This window comes from Notolabrus celidotus, chromosome 5, assembly GCF_009762535.1.
Source record: "Notolabrus celidotus isolate fNotCel1 chromosome 5, fNotCel1.pri, whole genome shotgun sequence".
NCBI lineage: Eukaryota > Metazoa > Chordata > Actinopteri > Labriformes > Labridae > Notolabrus > Notolabrus celidotus.
The window spans coordinates 23,152,415-23,174,797 of NC_048276.1; the positions used below are offsets into that span (position 1 = coordinate 23,152,415).

The 22,383-nt window shown below is 41.4% G+C and overlaps 1 protein-coding gene across 3 annotated transcripts in view; it reads left to right on the top strand.

Annotated features, from left to right (window-relative positions):
- The first annotated feature begins 203 nt into the window (after positions 1 to 203).
- nrip1b (nuclear receptor interacting protein 1b) overlaps positions 204 to 22,383 on the top strand; it is a 50,773-nt gene continuing 28,593 nt past the window's right edge. The window contains exons 1-2 of one of the 3 annotated variants that reach the window (XM_034684289.1): positions 204 to 516; positions 8,277 to 8,359. The gene's annotated coding sequence lies outside the window, so the exon portion shown is untranslated. The remainder of the gene's footprint in view (positions 517 to 8,276; positions 8,360 to 22,383) is intronic. The other 2 variants (XM_034684288.1, XM_034684290.1) reach the window with 2 other exon arrangements.

A 22,383-nucleotide genomic window follows, 5' to 3' on the forward strand; every position in this document is an offset into this window, starting at 1 on the left:
ATTATTATTATTATTATTATTATTATTATTATTATTATTATTATTATTACTGTTGTTATTATTATTATTATTATTTTTTTTTTTATTGTTATTTGTATTGTTATTGTTATTATAATTATCCTAATTATTATTATTGTTAAAGGTAGTGTTTGTGCGTGTGGAAGAGCAGCAGAGTGGAGGCTTGTTCCTTTAAGGGTGGTGTCACTGGCGGGCAGGCGGGCGGAGTAGGAGGAGTGTGGCTGTCTCCGCTCACTTCTCCACAGCGAGGGGACTCTGAGAATAAACAATTCCCTCAGACTGCACGCTACACACCTCTGCTCGCGTACAGTCGCAGCACAATAAAAGACGAGGCATTTTTTTGGACTAAAAATTGAGATTTTGAAAGCCTGCCTCGCCTTCCCTGCGTCCTGCTGAGAGTGTCAGGAAGACAGATGAGACCGTTTTCAGTGGATTTGCCTCCTCCTGTCGAATAATAACGATGCGCCTCTCCGGCTGACTGTGGGGTGGACAACGCAGGTAGGGGCTCCAGATAAACGCACTGTCATATCAAGGGGGTTATTATTACCACTGGGGGTGAAAATTACACTCACAGGTTGCGATGTCGAGGATTGTTGTAGATGATAGCGTGTTTTTTTCGAGGATAGGAAGGGCTGTTTGTGTGTCGAAAGGCGAACAGAGGCGCATATGGATATAGCGCTGAAAACGCTGCATAAAGAAGTGAATAGACCTGGCTGTGCGCGGTGCTGTACGCTTCTGTTACAGCCTACAAGGCGTTAAGTAATAACGGCCACTGTCTGTATTCACAGACTATTATACGACTGGTAAATTGGGCCCTGGATTATTGAGGTATTCTGGTGTCAAAATCAGCTGAAATGATTTCTAGCTTTGTATGAACCGAGCGCAGCGAAATCTAATGTAACCGGAGTGTAATTTAGGCTACTGTCACATCCCCACCGTGTAAAAACTGAATGAATAATGACACCATATGGGCTAATTCAATAAGAACACACACTGTAGAGATGTCTATGTCACTGTGTTGTAATGTAACATTAGCACTATTAATCTAGCTCATCACATTGGGTCAAAACAGTAGACAGACTCCTATTTATAAGCCGTTTTAGCACCACCAATGGGAAACACTTCACTGTTACACTGTTCTGTACATTACTACTGGATAAGTCTGGCTCCTTTGAAAGACCTTTAGGGGTTTTTGAATGGAGCTAAGGCATTGAGAGTGACCTAATAGCATGGTTATATCTTCAGGTTGAGTCATAAATAAGGGTTTTGAGGCTAACTGATGTGAAATATTCCTCTCCCTCATGCCACTGTGAGCTTATTATATCTGTAGTTTCTTGTTGCATTGTAATAATGTCCAAAAGAGCCTTACATTTTTACATTTTCAGTGTTACTAGTTTCAAACATGATAGGGAAACATAGAAGCAGCTGCACTCACCCCTGAGCATGTACAGATAATACAGTGAAGATTATAGGAGAAAATATTGTCACATCATTAAAGGTGTAACATTTAGGCTTTTACCGCACTACTAAAAATACATTATCTATCCTTATTTTGTGCTGTTTATTTCAAGCACTTTCTAAAACGATATCTCGCTGTCTGTCACCATTTCAAGCTTTCTGTGTGGATTCCAGTTCAGTCTGCAATGTGTCGGGGTTGGTCAGTTGCAGCCTGTCACATCACTGTGTCATCATGTCAGATATGTTTTGATAGAGTTCAAAGACCTGGATGTTTTTCAGCGACTGCCAGTGAGGCTTTTCAAGCGGCCTTTGTGAAGGTGCTCCTTCCCCTGAAATGTCCTATTGCTTCACTGGACTTTGTTCCGGTGAGGAGGCAAAAGGTCAGGGGGCTGAAGTTTGCTTTGAGTTACAGGAAAGAGGGCAGAGTACATCTTCAGTTCAGGTTCTAAAAGGGCACTTTACAAAGCTGCCCTGCTGCAACCTGTTTGGGTTTCATAATCGGAGGATTAGACAAAAAGTGTGTGTCGAGTTAATGTGCTACCTTTCACTGAATCTCTGTAACTTAGACTAAAAAGTAATGTGGGGGAAAGTCAAACTTTTCTAAAGCCTGCTAAATACTGTCTGTGTCTGGGGGTCTGCCTTTTAGCCTTTCTTTTGTTGAGCGTTTAAGCTGCTTAATTATTTGACCTGAACTTACACAAGATGTTCAAGGTAGTTCAGCTTGTCCTCTTTTGCCAGAGATAACTAAAAACCTGCACATTTATAGCTCAACTTTTAAAGTTGCAAAAGCACTTTTGTTTGAGTGATCTGGGCAGTGTTAGGACGTTGTAACTCAGAGATCCTCTGTGCAGGATGGGGCTTGATTTGACTAGGACATCTGCTATTGTCCGGGGAGCTGCTGTTGAGTGATGTGCAGTAGCCTGCAACAGAACCAGAGGACATTCAAATGGCCATATGCAAATGATGTCGAGCCTGCTCAACAGTCACAAGACTGGACTCTGCACTCTACCCTCTGATCCACTGGCTCCTTCTGATGACAGCAAGTCTTATCTGGCATCAAAACACCCCGGCTGCTGCATGAAGGTGGATTGTTTTGACGTGTGGTGGTGACTGTGCTCACGCAGGTGTAGCCCCTACACATTTAGGTGTTTTATTTATGATTTTCTTATGAGTGAATCATACAGCTTGGTACTTCTTGCTGCATTTAATAATCCCTTTCATCATTGATCAGTCTGCTGGTTATTTTCATGATTAATCACTTTACCCTTAAGTCTACTAAATGCCAAAAAATTGTGAAAAGTTCATCACAATTTGTCAAAGTGCAAGCTGACATCTTCAATTTTTGTTGAATGATGAACAGTCTAGAGAACAACATTTCCTCATTGACTGGTATAAATGACATAGAAAAGCAGCAAACTCCTACATTTAACATTGTTAAATCAGCAAAATGTTTGGCCTTTCTGCTAAAAAAAAATATCTGAAAAGATTGAGGGATAACCAAAAAAAAAAAAAAGCAATTTATATTGCCTCTCTCGATTAAACAGTGAAGCTATGCTTCTCAGTGACTCCTTTCTCATAACATCTGTCATAAAGAACAAAGAAAAGAGGCAAATCTTCATATTTAAGAAGATGCTGTCACCTTTTTTTGGCATTTCTACTTGAAAAATAGCAGAATGAGTTGCAGGATTACCAAAACAGTCTGAAATTAATTTTCTCTTATTCGATTAATTGGTAAATCAGTGTAGCTTTACTTCTTAGTGTCTTTATTTTCTCATAAACTACAGTCATAATAACAGAGAAAGTAGTTTTCTCTTTTAAGAAGCTGCAGCTAAAAATGGACCGGTGTTTGGCTTGAAAAACGATAGTTGGTGGTTGATTGTGTCTTGATCGATTAATTGATCATGCGTTTCAGCTCTACTTCTTTTTGACTATCTTTTCTCAAAAGATCGCATCGTTAATGATGAAGAAAGGAAGCAAATACTCAAGTTAAAAAGGTGTGGACAACAAGATATGTTGCATTCTTGCTTTATAAACAACTGAATCTATTAATCCATTATGAAAGTAGTTGGAGATTTAGTCATGTGTGGTTCAAATAGACGATTATTCGAATAAGCTTCCAAGCTTTACTTCTTAGTGACTTTCCACTCTCCTTTAAAGAGTTTGATGTAACAGTGTATTTTTATACAGGGTGGTGCCACAGATAAAGGAGTACCTGCCCAGGCACTTATTCCCACTAACAGCCTCTCTAACTACCACCACTGTGCCAACTCAAACCCCTGTGTTTGTAAATCTGTCAGTCACAAAGCATGACACACAGGACAGACAAAACTGAGGGCGTCATCCTGCTTTTTGATCGCCGAGATAGGCTGCGAAAACAAACTAATGTGCAATCTAGCAGAACAAGTGTCATGCATTTACTGCAGAGTTTTTGATTTATTATAGACCTGGGAGCTGCCCAGCACTTGTGTTGTTGGCCACCGAACATTGTTCAAGGGCACTTTGACAGTAGATGTAGAGGAATAGAAGTGCATTTCTCATCTACTTACTGGCCCGCACTCTCAGCCCACAGAGGATTCAAACCAGAGACCTTTTGGCCACAAGCTCATTTCTCTAATTGTTTGGGCTCTATAATATCTGTGTGGAGCATGCATTAAGCCAAATCACTTTATTGTACTCTTTACTGTTTGTTTATTCAGTGAACACTCTGCATTTATGATAATACTCAAGACTACAGCTGTTCTAGGGGAGAGATTTACACGGCAACAATGATGCTGTAAATTTCAGGGTCAGACTAAAACATTAATCTCAAATTACAAGATACACATGAAAACACATGACAAGACAGGTCGATGTTGTAATTAACTAAAGTGATAGAAGTAGAGACTGAAAGTAAGATGACTACTTTGGACATTACTAGTGTTGATTTAAGAGGAGAAATTCAGATATCACAGTCGTTGTTGTGATTTTTGAATTTGCATTAAAATCTGATATTTTGGTTTTAAGCAGATTTTACTATCGTGTTTGTACGCAGAGGTACCCAGAAGACTTTCCCTGAACAGTTGCAGACAGTGCTGAGACATTCAAAATCACCCATATGCATTTTTTTCTGGATAATGATACTAGATTTTCATCTATGGCCAAAAAATGTCTGATAACATTATTGTGACATTTCTGGAAAACTGATCTTTTTTTGGGTGAGGATGGAATACCTTGCTTTCATCTGTTGTATTATCCGACATGATTTTCGCTGCAGTAAAAGCCACACACCGCAGTAGAGGCTTGCTGGCTAGCTGGTTATTGAGTCTTCTTCATCTACTGCTGCTTCTTCACCTCCCCTCCGTTTTGGTAGCAACTAGCACACAGAACCTCTACCGGCCCCACCAGTTGGATACAGGGTTTTGTCATATGCTTATTTTAAGCACAATATCAATATTTCATTTTGTTAAAAAGATGGTTACCATCAATACCTGTATACTGTGACAGCCCTGTAAGCCTCTAGGCCCATATCTGCCCTTGTATATTTTGGTCAGGCTCTAGTTTAGAGAGATCAGTTTCAGTATCTCACCATTCAAGAGGATGTTGGCACTCCTTGTGACTCCTTTCTGTGCCGCCTCCTCTTCCTCCTCCATACCTCTTATATCTCAATGGATTTTGCACACACGCATCCACAACTATTACACACACTACAGTTTCCTATGCACAAGTCATGAGCCAGATTGTAGAGATTTGGCATAGAGAATGTCTTGAAATGGAAGTAACAAAGACGAGGCTGAAATGTCAAAGCTTGAGTGATTAAAGTGTAAACATACACGGATGGATTTAGTGACTGAGGCCAACAGAACTGAATCAAAAGTGCATACAATACAGACATTAATACTACAAGTGGGGGTCTGCTGGAGGCTGATCCTAAATGAGTTAGGCAGGAACATTAAGAGGCATGTTGAAACATGCTGTTTCCTGATTATATGGCGTTTTGGTACACTTTCTCTGTAACAACAATACCCACAGAAAAAAAACTGCTTTAGATAACAAGGCAGAAAAACTCCTCAAGTGAAATTTCAGTCTGAAATAAGATGATTGTGTGGGCAGTTTGAGAGTATTCCCACTGTGAGCTGCTGAGAGGATACGGTTTAGAAAGGGCTCTCAGTTATAGCAGCACTATCTCATTCAGAGACAATCACTCCGGCTCCTGTTGGTGCTTCTGTCATGAACAGAAGGCAACCAAAGTCAATGGGACTCATTTTGATGACAAGGCAGGAACTGCTAAATGCGTCTTTACAGCCATCGCTCCTGCATGCAGGCTGGAATGACGAAACGCAAGAGAGAGAAAGATGGACGCATCCTCTGCAACCCCTGAGAGCTATACTAGCAGGATCTCATCTGTTGAATGACTCCCGCTCCCACCCCCTCTCTCCTCCACCCCCACCTCCAACTCTCCACCCCTTCTGCCTTCACACTTCACCTTGGCCTTGGTGCAATGACAGGCCCCTCAATTATCTCCGCCGATTGATCGCTGCTGATTGCAATTACCGTGAATTATTTAGACTTTGCAGAAATTGCTCAGTAAAGCAGAGGCAGAGCCAAAGACAAAAGATACTGCAGGTCAAATAAATTACACGTTATAACCCGCATGAAGCATCAGCTCGCTTTGAAAACAACAGCTGCGGAAGCCTAACTGTGCCGATCAATGAGGCAGAGCAGGGAAACAGCATCAAGAGTACCTTGTACTGTGGTAACAGAGCCACCAGCTCAACACCAAACCTGCACCGTCCCTCTCCTCTGATACGTTAAGTAAAGGCCGAGGAGATGGAGCGTGGGGCAGCAGAGCCTCCTGGGTGATGTGAGAGGAGCTGACTCTTTTCCTGGCCGGGCTGGTGTGGTCACAGCAGAGGAGCGGAGTGGAACTGACTCCCTCCCTCCCTCACTCCCTCTCTCTCTCTCTCTGCCTCTCTTGCTCCTGTAGCAGAGCTGCTGCTGCCCCCGGGCTGTGGAGGTGCAGTAGGAAGGTCTCTCTACCATTGTGGTGAGCGTGCTGCCAGGATGCTGCAGTCAGACGAGGGGAAGGTCTCTGCTTTGCCACAAGCAGGCCAATGTCACAGGCGTGACTGAGTGGGCGGGCTGTGAGGGGAATGAGGGCAGACGCTCAGAGATAAAAGGAATACCCAGTGTGTGTGTGTGCATGCGATAGAGAGCCTTGTTTTCATACAGAGGAATACAAAGGATTAAAATTGTTATGATGCCAATACCAAGACTGGAAATGCCTCTGAAACCGCCAAAAAAGGCCGGATGGCATACCAACAAGAACACCAGTCCATGCAGTGATTTTTACAAAAATCTTTTTGATTTATTAGTACAGTCAACTAGTCCCACCTGAAATCAAATCTTCTGCAACAGCAGTGTAGTGCTAACAGACAATTTAAGGGTAGTTAGAACGACACTAAAGAAGCTTCAGGTGGGCTCCAGCAGGTCCACAGGGGCTGCGAGTTGAGCTGCCACTTACATTAATAGCATATTTTGTATTATTCCTCTTCTCCTAAAACAGACTGACCTGGTTATTAAGACTACTAAAGAAATATACAGAACCCCTGGTCAGCGGCCCATGTTGAAAATAGAACCGTTACAGAAGTGCAAAAAAAAATGCAGTTCCTTGATTGTCCACTTGAGGCTGGCTCAAGCCCAGTAATTCCCATAAGGTCGCATTTTAAAATGAGCAGCTTTATATCTTAAATGAACACTTTAAAAGCCTGTTTCAAAAATGGTTTTGGTTGCCTTATCTCTTTTTTTTATGTAAATTTGCGGCTGAGCTGACAGACAGTTGGGGTGCATTGTAGCTGTTTTACAGAAAGCTTGCACCACCTCCTTGCCTGCATGTGAATTCATCGAAAGATTGGGTGAAGATAACCTTTCTTGGGCTTCATTACGCCTCTTTAGAAACCAGTGGGTGGCGTTCCTGAGTCTACCTCCATGTTTCATCATGTTTCATACAGTCACATTTTGATCAGGCTTTGAGGGCTGCAAACTGAGCTGCCACTGACTTTGATCAGCCTCTTTCTCTCTAAACTTCTAGGCACCTGATGACTAAAATTCTTTATCAGGTTTAGAGTTAAAGTTATAACGATGAATAAAGTAATTTCACATTAAAATCAGTGTCTCCCTGACACTCTTGGATGGGTCGCAGTGTTGTGAAAAACACGTCTTCTTTATAAAGACTTGTCATTGAGATTTAATTAATGATTTATTGTTGTTGCGACTGAGCGTTATCCAGAAAGGAAAGGAAATTTCTCTCATTTCTGTCAATGAATGATCCGTTTTAGGTATGGCTTAATTATAAAATATCACCACCCCGCTACAGCATAAGTAGTTTACTGCCTTGTTTTTGTATCAGAATTGCCAGTTCAGTAAGTTCAGGCATCAGAAAGTAAAAAAATGATAAGGAAAGATCTCTACAAAGGGTAATAAGATGGTGAGCACTGGTTGGCTTGAGCGGCGAATGTCTTCCTCTTATAGTCCAAGGATGTGTTTAAGTAAGTCAGGGATAATATCGTAGGTGACTTGAAGGATCATGGCTAGCATGGATTCACACAAGTCTGCGTCGGGCTTCACTCAAACAGCTTCTGACAGGCATCAGACGAGGCTGCTGCACCTTGTGTACTAAATGCTATTAGTGTTGCCTCTGCATGTATTATTGCATATGTCCCTGACACGGTCTAAGAGGCCTAAGGGTTGGAGGCTAGAACAAAGGGTCACAAAGTCCAGAGACTAAGGTCGGCTGTTATTCAACTGTGTCTTATTTTAACCAGGTTATGTGGCAGCAGTGCAGGGGGAGAAGCTGGGGCTAAGTGAAAATGCCACTCATTCCTGAAGAGTCCCTGGCCTCGTCAAGGTTAGTGGCTTGTCTTTGTAAGTTGAGGGATTGATGCATGAGCCTGTCTGGCGCTGAATTCAAAGTCCAAAGCTGTCACAGGCGGCAGCCCCCCCCCCCCCCCCCCCCCCCCCCCCCCCTTCCCCCCTTCCCTCTTCTCCTCCCTCCCTCTCTCCCTCCCTCTCTTTGCAGGCTATCACAGGGCCCGTCCTTCCCAACTTCTTAGCAGCCCGTCCTTTTGGGAACCTTGAGCAGCCCAGGCAAGGACACAGCGTCTGGTGCAGTAAGCCTGTGCAGAGGGGGAGGCTTTACGTAACGCTCTGCTTTAAACATGGGTGTATGACTTCCCTGACACGGAGCAGTGCAGTGCAGAGCTGCACGGCTCGCAGCACATGTCCCCGCACCCCCCACCCCTCCCGAGTACAAGGAGGGGGCAGAAAGATCCCTGCAACTTAATTATATCTTTCTCTTTTAAAAGCTTTCGTTTGAAATTAAATTTTCTCAGGCAATTAACTAAAGAGGAGTTTTCAGAATTTATGAATGAATGATGGATATATTGCACAGGATGACAAGGGGAGGGAGGGATAGAGGAAGAGAGGGGGTTGCACGCAGTATAGGCTGCAAGATCGCGTCTCGGAGATTTATTTCCATTGCAAAACAGGTGAAGTTCAGGGAAAATCAGGCATCATTAAACTTTGTACCTTGAGGGCTGCTCTTTTCTGCCAGCAGTGCTTTAACACTGTTGTATTCATAGTACACCAATCTCCTGTCAATATTTGGGTTCTTTTCAGTGTAACCCTGTGAGCGCTCTCGTTCTTCACCATTCTTAGCTTGACAGAAAGTGTGAAAAAATCCAGAGTAGGGGTTTCCCCACCCCCACATTCAATCAGACGGATATCTTATAGAAGTTTCTGAATGATGTTACATGCCGAACGCCCCAAATCCGCTTTTGGCTTGAACTGTAATTGTGTAACTTTTTGGCTTCTAGTGATGAGCTGAATTGTTGCTGGGCAACAAGGGACCTGTGCGGGTGGCCGTGGAGAGTCTGAGCTATGTGAGTTCAGATGGATCTGCAGCATTGCCCTGTAGCAGAAGAATGTCACTAAATACCTCTAGAAAAACCTTGTTTTTTAAGCAGATTATTCAGAACTGGATCATTTTTCATTCATCTAAAATAGTATTCAGTAAGTTATGTGTCTTGCATAAAGAGCAGTCTTACATTACAGCTTCCCCTCTCTCCATTCTTTATTTCTCCATGAATGCATCACTCATTGCACCATCTTCTAAAAGAACCTGGTTAAATGAGCGGCACATCTCTAAATGAAATAATGAAAGCACTCTCACACCACAAAGCAAGAGGCCGAAGACATTTGGCATAACCTCAGCCCCCTCTTTCACACAAAGTGATCTCTTGAATTCCTGAAACATGCTGTCCTTTTGTGAACCTTCAGCCCACTTTTACATCCATTAGTGAGGTGGCGTTATTCAGCGTGTCCTCACTCGAGCTGGGTAAACAGACTGAGAGGCCGCTGTGGTTCAGAAGTATACAGCTTTCTCATAACAGTGTTATAGAAGGTGCACGGTGGTAGAGAGGCCATTTGAGAGAAGATGGAGAGCGCAGGGCTGATGACTTGAGGCAGCTGTATGACCTATTACTTTAGGAAAATGGACTGGTGACCAGAAGATTGCTGGCTCATACTCTGCTCACTCTCTGCCCTTGAGCAAAGGCAATTAACCTGGATTCCTCCAGTAAATATCCAGCTGCAGAAACAGAAAGAGATGTGCAAGAGTGATAATCGTGTAAGTGACTTTGAATAAAAGTGTCCACTAAGCAGGACGATTAATACAGCTAATAGAATCATAGCTTGTGTTTTCAAGTTATCAAGGACTGCTGAACATTCAGAGTGCTTGCCCTCCTCCCCCTCATCTGTTCTTCATTCTCTTATCCATTCGGGGTGGGAATAACCTGAAAACAGTGTTATGAAAATACTGTTTCACAATCACAATGCTTAAGTCTCAATGTGATGTTATATTGTCTTAATATTTCAGTTATGATTCACTTTATGCACTACACCATGCAGTCTTATCACAATACTTGAGTCAGGACATGATATAATCACCATACTTCAATCACAGCAGGACACAATCACTATACTAAAGCCAGATTAAGAGTATTGCAATGCTTTAGTCAGGATGTGGTATTATCCCAATGCTTCATTTACAATATGATGTCATCATAAAACTTACAAAAGTTATCACACGTTGGCTATTGAAAATATGTTGGTGTGGAATCAAGTGCTGGAATCAGAAAGCAAGCTATTTTCAGTAGTTTGTAAGTACAGGTGATGCAAGGAGGAGCAAAACAACACCCCATTAAATCTACCTACTTAATTGTGCATCTCGAAAACCGCATCATATTGCGATGTGATTTGGCAGTATTTTGACCCAGAGGATGGAGATAAAGTTAAGCTCTGATTGGCTCAGGTAACACAGACACTAACCTGCAAGGCTGGTGGTCTGCTAGCATTTTCTACACTTTACCCACAGACTCTGTGATAAGGTGTGTAGCGACAAAGTATATTTTTGTAATGTAAACATTGAGATGTACTTGGTATTTTGAATATATCTATGTTTTGAATAAGTGCCTTTTTATAGCTAATTATGATTTAAATTATCTCCCTTTTTTATTCAACCACCTATTGGCATTGCAGTGATTAGCTCTACAGATCCCACCTCCCCCTATTCTCATGATAAACAGCGCACACACACTCATAGACTCTTCTCTGTAGCATTAAGACTACAGTGTGACCTTGACCTGATTGCTGGGGGCTTTTTAAGTAACTCTCCAGAAGGAGATCAAATCATGTGACACCCTTCACCCAGCCTCACCCCCTATCCTCTCTCCTGACCTTGTATGTCGACGAGGAGACACTCACCACGGGCATGCAATGCAGCTGCAGGGGCTGTCATTCAGTCGGGTATTCACTCTAAGGTCACTATGGGTCAAGGTTGGGTCAGAAAGCGGATTGTGTCTCCAACGATCCCTGCCCCCGCTCTGAATTTTAGGAATGACTCGCCACGAGTTTGAGTGTGGTGACTAACTGAGCAGGTTTAGTCATCCTCTCATTTCTTAATCACTGATACCAGCATATGTCAGGGAAAGGTTGTTTCATGTCCACAGTGATTCATGTCCAGAGAGAGCTGGCTGCTTGGATGTGTGTTGTTGAAGTTGCCTTCACTCACTCCCTACAGCTGCCTCGCTGTTTAAACCACACTGGCTCACTGTCTGGCTGCAGAGAACACCACTGTCTCTGCTTCAGAGTATTTTTATGTAAGTACATTGGCATTTCTACCCTGTGGAGGTTTAACATATGGCTGGGTTAATCCACATTTGAACCTATTGTAAAAGCATGCAATACACACCCCACCGGAGTGCCAGTCTTTTTACTTCCAAATCAGTCTCTTGTCTGAACATTGTGTCTAAAGATGCAGAATTGAACTCTCAGAGGGGGGCACTGTTTCCCTCAGGTGATTTTAGGCTAGGTGAAGCCTGTTGTTACCACATGCTTTGATATGGTGTGTTTTGTTGAGTATAATGTTACAATTTAATTTAGCAGACACATTTTTTTACCAAAGCTATGAACTTCAGAGAGTGAATACAAGATAAAGAAAGATCTAGACAGTGGGAAACAACATGAGTGTGTCACAACACTGCTTCAAGTTTAGTTGGACATGTGTTGACATGCAGAGCCAGAGGCAATGCGCAAGGTGAAAAGAAGCAGGTTTCACTTATTTTTTTAATTGTTGAGATAAATATAATTTATTTTATATGACCACCAAAGCATCAGCGACAACTTAGTCATTATTATCACCAATGCCATCACCCTCAACAACATCTTCAGCACCAAACCTGAGTGTTCAAACAGCCGGGTCAGAAGATTTAGCTCATGGAGACTGACTTCAGAGCTTCATTTGGATTTTGGTGGTGTGTCTAATGCATCCTTCTCAGGTGTCATAGCTTATTGTGATGCCATTTATTTGTGTGCAGAGTTTAAGTTAAATGTTGTATAAGTCAATAAGGTGCAGGTGACCTAAATCTAAAATCATACAAATATCTTGTTTAGCACATCTTGCTAGGTAAACACACAAAACATATTTATCCTAAACAATAATTTAAATGCTTTAGATCCCTAGAGCCTTTGAGTTATGTAAGTGATGCATTAGCTAATATAATTTCCTTGTAGATAACTGAATAATGTAAGAAATTATCTCTGTTGGCTCACAGTGGAAGGTCTCATTTGGTGAAAGTCACACGCTTGGACAGAAGAAAACTTTATGTCTTTGGCAACTCAGGTGGTTTCAGTTAGTTGGCAAAAGGGTCGGGACTAGAATTACATCATAGCATTTTAATCCAAAACTCAAATGTAATAATTCAAAATGATACAGCTCGGTGTTGCATAAAAATATAATGGAATGAAAAGGAATTCAGCACAAGTAAAGGAGGCAGTCAGCTGCAACTACCGTAAATTCAACATTATGATAAAGATGAAATTATTATTTGTTGAGGTAGCCAGGCTTCAGTGTTACACCTCATATTGAAGGCATCCTGTCTGCTCACCGGGTCTGCAACAACTTATTTCTAGCATTGTTTTTCACAGAAATGTACCGTGTCTGTTCTCTCAGTGGAGCCAAGTGTCATTAATTCTCAAATGCTGTCCTTCTCATCTCACTGTGGTTTTATTAGAAAACATGCTTTATTCCTCAGATTTAATAAAACTCACTGATTGTGTGCTTGAAATAGGAAGGCACTGTATCAAGCTGTTGCCATTGCAGAGGTGACACAGGCTTTGGGAAGGGAGGGTGATGATGATCCAGAAGAGCATTGTGCGTTGTCTTTTTCTAAAGCATTAGTTATTTCAAGTTTTTTACACTATTTAGTTCAGGAGCATGCTTATTTTTCCATCCCACGAATTTGTCTCACATTTTTATTTAGTAGTTGTTGTTCGGCCTTTCCTTTTAATCAGAGATCTTCCCAGTAGGACTCAGACTTCATAACCTCACTTGATGAGCACAGCAGTGTCTTTTTAACACAACTTACATAAAGGTGATCACCTGCAAGGATTTGACATTTATAATCAGTCATCAATCTCTACCTGACTGGATGCACCTTAAGCTCACACTGGCAAAGGAGCCTGGAGGGACCTGTATCATTTGAATGATGATTATCAGACGGAGCCCATCAAATATACGTCCTACGGTTAGGAGACAGAGGTATCTTAAGGCTGGAAAGTAGTTACACTTATGTGCATGCCGATGTGGAAAGATCCAGCAGAGCACCAAGTGTGAGCAACAGTCAGGAGTTTCAGCCTGCATGCGTTTCTATTTTCAAGTCATTTCATTGATACTTCTTAACTTGGTCATTTAAAGCCGTTTTATGTAACTGGATAAAAGATTTGAGTCTGTAGATGTCTCACAGCAAAGAGAGATACAGGCTCATCTAAGGCTGCAGCTCAGCTCACAGGCTTCTGAATCCCTGTGTGGAGAAACACTCTTTTGATTTAATCAGTATTCTGTTGATTCAATTACAAGTTCATGTTGTTTGTTTTAGTCATGTATTAATTGGCTCTTGATTTCACCCTTACAAAGCTCTTGTTAGCAGCAGCTCAGCTCGCAGCCCCTCGTGACATCTTGTGCCCACTTAATAGCTTCGCGGAAACACTGACTTTAAACAGAAAACGACTTTATTGTGTGTTTTACCTCATTCAAATACTGTGTTGTTTTTATGTATGGGGCAGGAGAACTCTGCTGGTAACATTTGTTTTTATTCAAACTTGAGCTAAAGCCCTAAGCCGTAGCTCAGCTCGCCACCCAACCTGATATCCTTTCAGAAAAACACTGACGTTGAGCATGAAACTGCTTTATTCAGAGTCTTAACTGGTGTTATGTATCTTAACACAGTGGTTCTCAAAGTGGGGTCCTGGGACCCCTGGGGTCTGCGAACCATAGCGTGGGGTCCGTGAAATAGTTAGAATACATTTCTAATAAACTATACAATTGTGCTGTGTCATTACAAAACAGCATATACACCATTATTATGGTACCATTTAGTGGCTTGAAGGGATATGTGAGTCTTGCTACTGTTAATTTTCTGAAAGCGTTTAAGATCAATTACTTGAAAAGTACAAATGCTGTCATGTTGAGTCCACAAGGAATGAAATGACCCTCTGTTTTAAAGTATACAAGTGGTATTTATTTGATTCAAATTGAAGTGTTATCTGTTTATCACTATGGTACAGGTCTGAAGTATTTACATTGATACGTTTTACAATACAAATAGTTCCAAGGGCATCTAAGGGTGCAAACAGTTGTATGCCTATGCTTAATCTGTGTTACAATTATGAAGGGGTCCTTGGACAATTTTCTCACCTGTAAGGAGTCCCTGGCTTCTAAAAGTTTGAGAACCCCTGTCTTAACATATAGATAAAACAAGAATGCAGGTGCAGAAATGTGTATTAGACCACTTTATTGCATGCTCAAACACAGATTTTTAAGATTAACTAATGAACCTTCAGGCTTCCATTTGTTAAACTTGCAGCATTACCAAATTACACAAAGTGAAAAACATGAATAATGACAAATGAAGAAGAATTATAATAATCTCATTTTTGTTGCGTCGCCCAGCTGTAGTGCCTCCTGTTGTATAACCCTGCTATGTCCAAAGAGCACAACACATGTGTCACTAACTCATGTGTCATTTTGAGTTGAGCCCTGCTTGGGTTATAAAGGGTAATGGAAGTTACAGTAAGGCTTGTATAACATGTGAGATCCTGTTTTTGCACGCACACACACACACACACACACACACACACACACACACACACACACACACACACACACACACACACACACACACACACACACACACACACACCTGGGGTTAGCACAGAGGAACTGTGTGCTTGTGTAACTGTGTTTACACGTCTGAGGCTGGTGCTGGCACAAGAGCCAGACGAATGTGGTTTATCCAGGGCCTCTTTCTCTCTAAGCCACCTTCGCTTCTATTCAGCGTTGACCTTGGTGCTTGTGAGGAGGCAGGGCCTGACCTACATCCACCCTTTTAACTGGAGCTGGAACCTCCACCAGCCCCCACCGAATAAAGAGACCTGACACCGTATTCTGCTTCCTCCAACGGCCATTTTCTCTCTGTCTCTGGTCACATTTGCTGCACTTTACTGATAAAAAAGTAAGATAGGGCCGAGCAGCGTGTCTGGCAGCAGAGGAAAGTGGAGCAGCGGCCTTCATGACTCGTCTCTGAGGCACCAACATGTCTGTGTGCACTGGGTCACCATTAGCACGCAGAGGCTTAGCACCGGGCTGGTGAGAGTTTAGCGGCAGGTCAACCCTCCTCTGGTTTTTAAAGTGAAGTGTCAAACTGTGGCTGATGCAAATGAGCATGCACGCAAACACATGTTGTCCCTAGCATCTGGTGGGACTAATGTTCTTGTGGACTAACTGTGTGACACTGGGGCGCTAACATAAGGCACGCTAATGTCCGCAGAGCTATGTGACAGGAGGTTTGTGTAGCCACAGTTTTCAAAGTCATACTGTGGTTTCCAGTTTGAAATAAATATCGACAATTAGCTTACTGCTGCTCCTGGGCACAACTTTATCATCACAACAGTAGTCTTGTTTTTCAAGTTTGTTTTAGTGGAGACCGGGGTTAGTTGTCAGAGTGGTTATTAGAGCTAACCAAGGGGGCACTTTTGATTTCATTGGCATTAAATATTGCTTCTGATGTAGTTAACGCTTATCTCTACCCTAACATCATGTGTTAGACATTTTATGTGATAGGAGTAGCTTTATAGTAAGGAAATAGTGTTGATTACATTTAAGTCAAGTCAAGTCAAGTCAACTTTATTTATATTGTACATTATAGCTGGCCAAAGTGCTGTACAATCTTAAAAAACACAATCAATAAAAACAAATAGTAATTAAAAAAGAACCAATATTAAAAACACAACAGATAACACAAGAAAAACCCACAATAAATAAAAACAAAAATAAAATGTAGGATGTCTCGCTCAATAGGTATTATAAGCCAGTGCGAAGAGGTGCGTTTTAAGTAGAGATTTAAAATTCTCAAGTGTCTGAGCATGCCTTATATCAGGAGGCAGACTGTTCCACAGTGTGGGAGCAGCCACCGCAAAGTCTTGGTCACCTCAAGTTTTTAGCCTCGTTCTCAGAACATCTAAAACCACCTGGTGCGTTGGCCTGAGTGCTCTGGCCGGAGCATGTTGGTGCAAACACTCTGACAGATAAGGAGGTGCCAGCCCATGTAAGCTTTTAAAAACCAACAACAAAGTCTTAAACTGGATCCTGAAGAGTAGCCAGTACAGGCGTTATGTGATCAAGTCGTCTCTTTTGTACCTGCTATAGGCGACGAAGAGACGACTGATCAATACCAACATACAAAATTATTAGCTTTAGACATGTAGCTATGGGGCTACTTTCATGTCATTGTTCCAATAATAATATATACACAATCAGGCTTATCACCTTGCTACCATTTAAAGATGCAAACAAGTTGACACTAAGAATTGATGTAAAGATGATTTCAAGGATTTAAGAATGATTTACTTATGCCGCTGAAAAAATAGTTGGTATTCTTATCAGACTACTTAGGAATCAAATTAACCTGAGTGAGGTCCTGGTCCAGTGCAGTCTGCACTTCAGACTTTGGTCCACGCTTACACCAAAGAAAAAAAGTACAGAAGAAAAGTACAAAAGAGGACATTGTTGAAGTCGTTTTGTTCAGTTCAGTGAGGGTCTTTAAAGGTAAAAGGTTTTTCAAAAGGTAATAATTAAATGTCACTCTCACTCCTACAAATATAGCCCTCGAACAGAAGCTAAACAAAGGTTGCTACGCGACACCGAGGCAGGAAGCTGTGAGTGATGAGTGATGATTTGCCGCCGCATTAATATTTAAATTAGCAGTCAAAGGTGTGCGTTGATGAGGTATTCACACTGTCTTCTAACACTGATACACAGGGCGTTGCAGAGCACACTATCTGTTTTATAAATGAATGAAACTGTTGTCAGAGAGAGCCGTGGTTAATGTATGGAGGGATTACTAAAGCAATGCATGAGTGAACGCAGCTTAATGAGGGAAGGTTTGCATGAGAGCAGCGCCGTGCGTGATCTTAGATATATCATGAGCTGTCCTAAACCACACTCAGGCATTCGAGGGGGCCAATGTCATGCTACCAGGCATTAGGGGCAGCTCCCGGCTCAGCAAGCCTCGTAATATCCCCCCCAAGCCAAGACAGGCTCATCATTTTTTCAGGCTGGATGACATGCAATACCTTCACGGGTGTTAAATGACTGCGAAAAGGAGTGTGTATGTCTGTGTTTAAATAAGGCAGAGGGTCCCATTTAGCATTCTGAGAAAGACATGAGATAATGGGCACCTAGAAGGGGAGATGTTGAAATTAGGGGGAGGGGTGCAGTGGTGGGGCCTTGGAGATGGTTTCGCTTTGGGAGAGGTGGAAATTACGGCACTTTATAGAGAGCTAGATTGTTTGGCTCTGCTCATTTGGATGTTGTCTAAGCTCTATATTTCAAGAAACAGAAGACTTTGGCAAAGTTTTTATTTTGGAGCAATTTAAACTTTATTTTTTAACCATTTCAAGCGTCCATCTCTCTGTGTCCCATGTTGTTATACTGTTTTCATTGTTTCAAATGTACAAAAACTAGAAACATGAACAAACATGAAATGCAAAAGGAGTAAGTCTTAGTGAATAACAGCTCACCCATGTGTTTGTGCACCGTTATTCTACCAAAGTTAGTTGATTATGATGTGATGACGCCAAATAAGGAGGACTTACCTAAGTTTTTGGTTTGAGTAAATCTGCTGCTGTGCCATTTCGTATTTGGCAAGGCCCACTAAGAGCCGGCTTATTCAGCTCCTAAACAGTTGGAGCGATACCTTGAAGCTAGTTTAGCCAGGCAACTTAAGCTGCTTCAATTTCACATTTGCCATGTGTCATTCACACAATCACCTGACAAATGTATCCTCACAAAGCTGAAGGATCTCCAGTCTCTGCCTGTGCTTCCCTGCACCAGTGCTGCACTCATACTTTAAGCCCCAGCATCCACCTTCAAGCCTCGACTAAAGGGGTTTAAGATATTATCTCATCACTCCTCAATTTCTGCATGTCTGCAATCTGGAGTGATGAGATTCTGAGCCAAGGCACCAAACACAAACAATGATCTGCTGCTGCAACAAAGTTTGAAGCCATTCAATGCGAGTCAACTGAACTTTTAGTATTTTAAAATTTCACTTTAGAATTTTAGAAGGAAGTCAAATTAAGCAACATTTCAACCCATCAGTGCTAGTTATGAATATACATTTTTAAAACAGACAAACCCTCATAATTTTCAGAGTACGATATCTGTCTCACATATCTGTATTTATTGATGACATATTTCTTCATACTGATATATGTTGAGAATATGTCAATAATAACATCAATATGTCAACTCTTAAATAATTGAGTTGATAAATAATCATACAACCCCTAATTATACTACCTTTTATTCAATTGAGTCTTGTGACTTGAATACAAAAAATGCACTGTGACTCATTTCATATTTAATAAACTTTACTGTTTATTATTTATTAGTTAACTCTTTATAGAAAAGAAAACAAGTGGGCTGTAAGAAGGGAGTGGGCTCCTCTCGTTCACTTCCAGTCATCTCTTTCTTAACCAACACATCACTCTACCTCAGGAGCCATTGTTACATAAAGGCGTAGGAGGATTTTTTTTTTTACAAAACATACAGCAGGTCATCAGATAAGAGTCGCCTCTGTTCAAAAGGCCACAGGAATGCATCGCTGAAGCATAGAGACTCATCAGAGAGAAGTCTCTGAGTCTGTCTTTTTTAACTTCTTCCCTTCCTTTGTTTCTCTCTCTCTCTCTCTCTCTCTCTCTCTCTCTCTCTCTCTCTCTCTCTCTCTCTCTCTCTCTCTCTCTCTCTCTCTGTCTCACTGTCTCCCTCGATCATGCTCTGCAGAACTCCTCGCACGATCTTAGGGAGGGGAGAGAGAAGAAGAAAAAAAAAAAGAGGAAGAAAAGTGGGTCAGGGCGACCTATTTTTTTTCCCACAGTTCACGGAGGCAGAGGGTGGCGGTGTTATCGTCAGTTAGACGAGGAGCAGGGCCTGATGGGGAGGCAGGGCCTTGTCGCGAGAGGCAGCCACTCAGAACTGGGTCAGCGGCAGAGGCTACGTCTTGTAAACGGCTTGTCATACTGGGGAGAAAAGCTGCAAATGAACCATAGATTATACGCCCCAAGCTGAGCACTGAGGTCTCTCCTCTCTCTCCCCACACACACACACACACACACACGCACACACACCAAAAAAACACACAGGCACATATAAGCCTTACAGTAGCTAACACAGGAGTCTGTTAAGCACTGCCACCTCCTATACATTCCTCTCCTCCCCCCTCAGTCTTCAGTAATATCGTTTGATTACTGCAGTCAGACCTTTAAGTGAAGGATCTTTTCACATTTCTCTTCCTCTGACACACGGGTTTGCTGTTTTCTAAATATAGGCCGCTTTCTCCCAGATTTGCTCGACTCTATTCAGGTCAGGTTATTTACTGTACCAAGTTCAACTGTGGTTTAGAAATGAGCAATACAGATGCTTATTCAGCTGCAATGACCTCTTTGCATATCATCCGTGCCAAAGACAGACATATGAGGAGATAATTTGCCTGCATGAGCCCCCCTGGGATATATTTATTCTGACCAAAAAACAGCTTTCACTTAAACCTATTGCTGTTTTTTACATCATCCTGTTTAAATCGATCTGAAATACAAACGATAACAGCTAGAGCCTTCATTCTCGGTGCAAACAAAGACAGAGTCCCGTTTTTCCAACATCTTATTGAATGATTGTTTACGATCCTCTTTAGGTTACGTCATGTGCTGCAAAAAGTGGTGTACAAAACACATGATGGCCGTAAAATGGTCCCTGTGAGATTACCATTACATAATCCTGTTTAAATTATTCTGAGACAAAAACGTGTAACAGCAGGAGCCTTCATTTTACATGAAACTGAGAGCTCTGAGTCTTCTCTTTTAACATCAGGTTGTGCGCTCCATTTGTGACAACATTTTTATTAATATGTGAATTTAAAAAAGATGGCATACAACCAAGTTACAGTTGTAAAATAGCATCAGGACATAAGTGTTTAGATGATCCTGTTTAAATTAATCTGAAATAAAAGTATAATAGATCCCACTTTTATTTTAGCATAACAAAGTTAAGGCTCGGTTCACTTATGAAGCTGTTGTGTTACATTATATGTAGTTTAATTTGTTGCTTATAGGGGAATAATTTAAAATGCTGATCAGAAACGTGGACAGATTAAAGCTCCTGTGAGGAGTTCTATTCTTGGTATAAAACAGACTGAAATAAATACCTATGCCTCTGTACAACCTATAAAAGCAAACCTGACCATCAGCAGTAACACTGATTATTTCTGTAGATTTATTTTTAATGCCTGTAAGTGCTGCAACGGGGTAGGTGTCAGTTGAGGTTATGTACAGCATGCTACCATAACCCCCTTTTTTTTTTAATGTCCGAGTCAAAGATTCCCAGTCAGTGATATCTTTGACTATTAAAGGCAACAGGATAAGATATATTTGTCTGTAAAGACAGCCTACACCTGTAAAGACAAGATCAGCAAAGAAATAAAAACTACCACTTGTATTTTTTTTTTATTCTGTTAGTCCCATAGACTGTATAAAATATGGACGTAGTATCCGTGACATCACCTATCTGTTTCTGAAGAGCAGTTTTGAGACCAATCATCGACAGTAGCCATATTGCTTCTGTGGAGCCAGTGTGACGTAAAGAGGCGGAGTTAGAGCCTCCTAGCCAACAGCTACAGTGTTCCCACAGGCAGCTGTGCCTCTCATTGGAAGACTCATAATCTCAATATCTTCAAAATTGCCGCATTAGAAAAAAAATCACCCCCCCCATCCCTCACAGGGTGAGCTGATCGAGTAATGAGCTATCCTGACTACACTCGTCTTTAGTACCAGGCTGTAAACATGTTTATTTCTGCTGTAAAGATCGGCCTTTTCCCATTCATGTGTACGTGACTTCCGGTACTTCTGGAGCCAGCCTCAAGTGGATTCTCGATGAACTGTAATACAAATTAGAATAATTACAGGTGAGGAAGACCCTAACGTTAAGTGGAGATTGACACAAAATATTAATTTAATGATTTTTTTTTTTTTTTTTTAATTATTCATTTCTACTCATTAAATAAATAGTTTCTCCAATTCCACTGAAAGTGATGTGTCCACAGCACCACATTCTAATAAGACACCTTGCGGGATTAATTATAATTAAACTGAAAATTTCAGTTCAGGGTCAAGTTGAAACATTAGCCTGCTTATTTTTTGTAATTGACATTAAACTTAACAATTACATTGAAGGTAAAGTTAGACAAGGTGAATGTGACTTTTGCAGGAATATATGCTGACATTTCTGTCCTCATTCATCTCTCCTTCCTCTCAGAGCTTTGCAGTTGACACAAATATCACAACTTCTAACATTGTTGCTATAACCACTAATGCTTCTGGTTTACTTTGTGGTAATGGGCATGTCAGCTCTGTTATCATTGCGTGAATTACAGGACATGATGTTGCTCCACTTTTCCCTCTCAGAGATTATTTCCCCAGTCTTAAGACCAGCCTGAGATGACACTAACATTTTTACCACACTGTCAACAGGCAGAGGGGAAATGTAGTTTCCACAGATTGTTTAATATGACTTGCGTGATCAGGTCGTCCCTGGTGTTGTTGTTAGGAATTTAACACTGTTGTTGACCATTCAGAATTCCTGTTTTTACAATCAGGGTTGTTTTGGATTGGTACGTTTTGCCATTTTTAAGCAAAACCTTGTAGAATAAAAATCTGAATTTTGTTTATTTGTGTTTGTAGCACCATTTTGATATTTTGGCTATC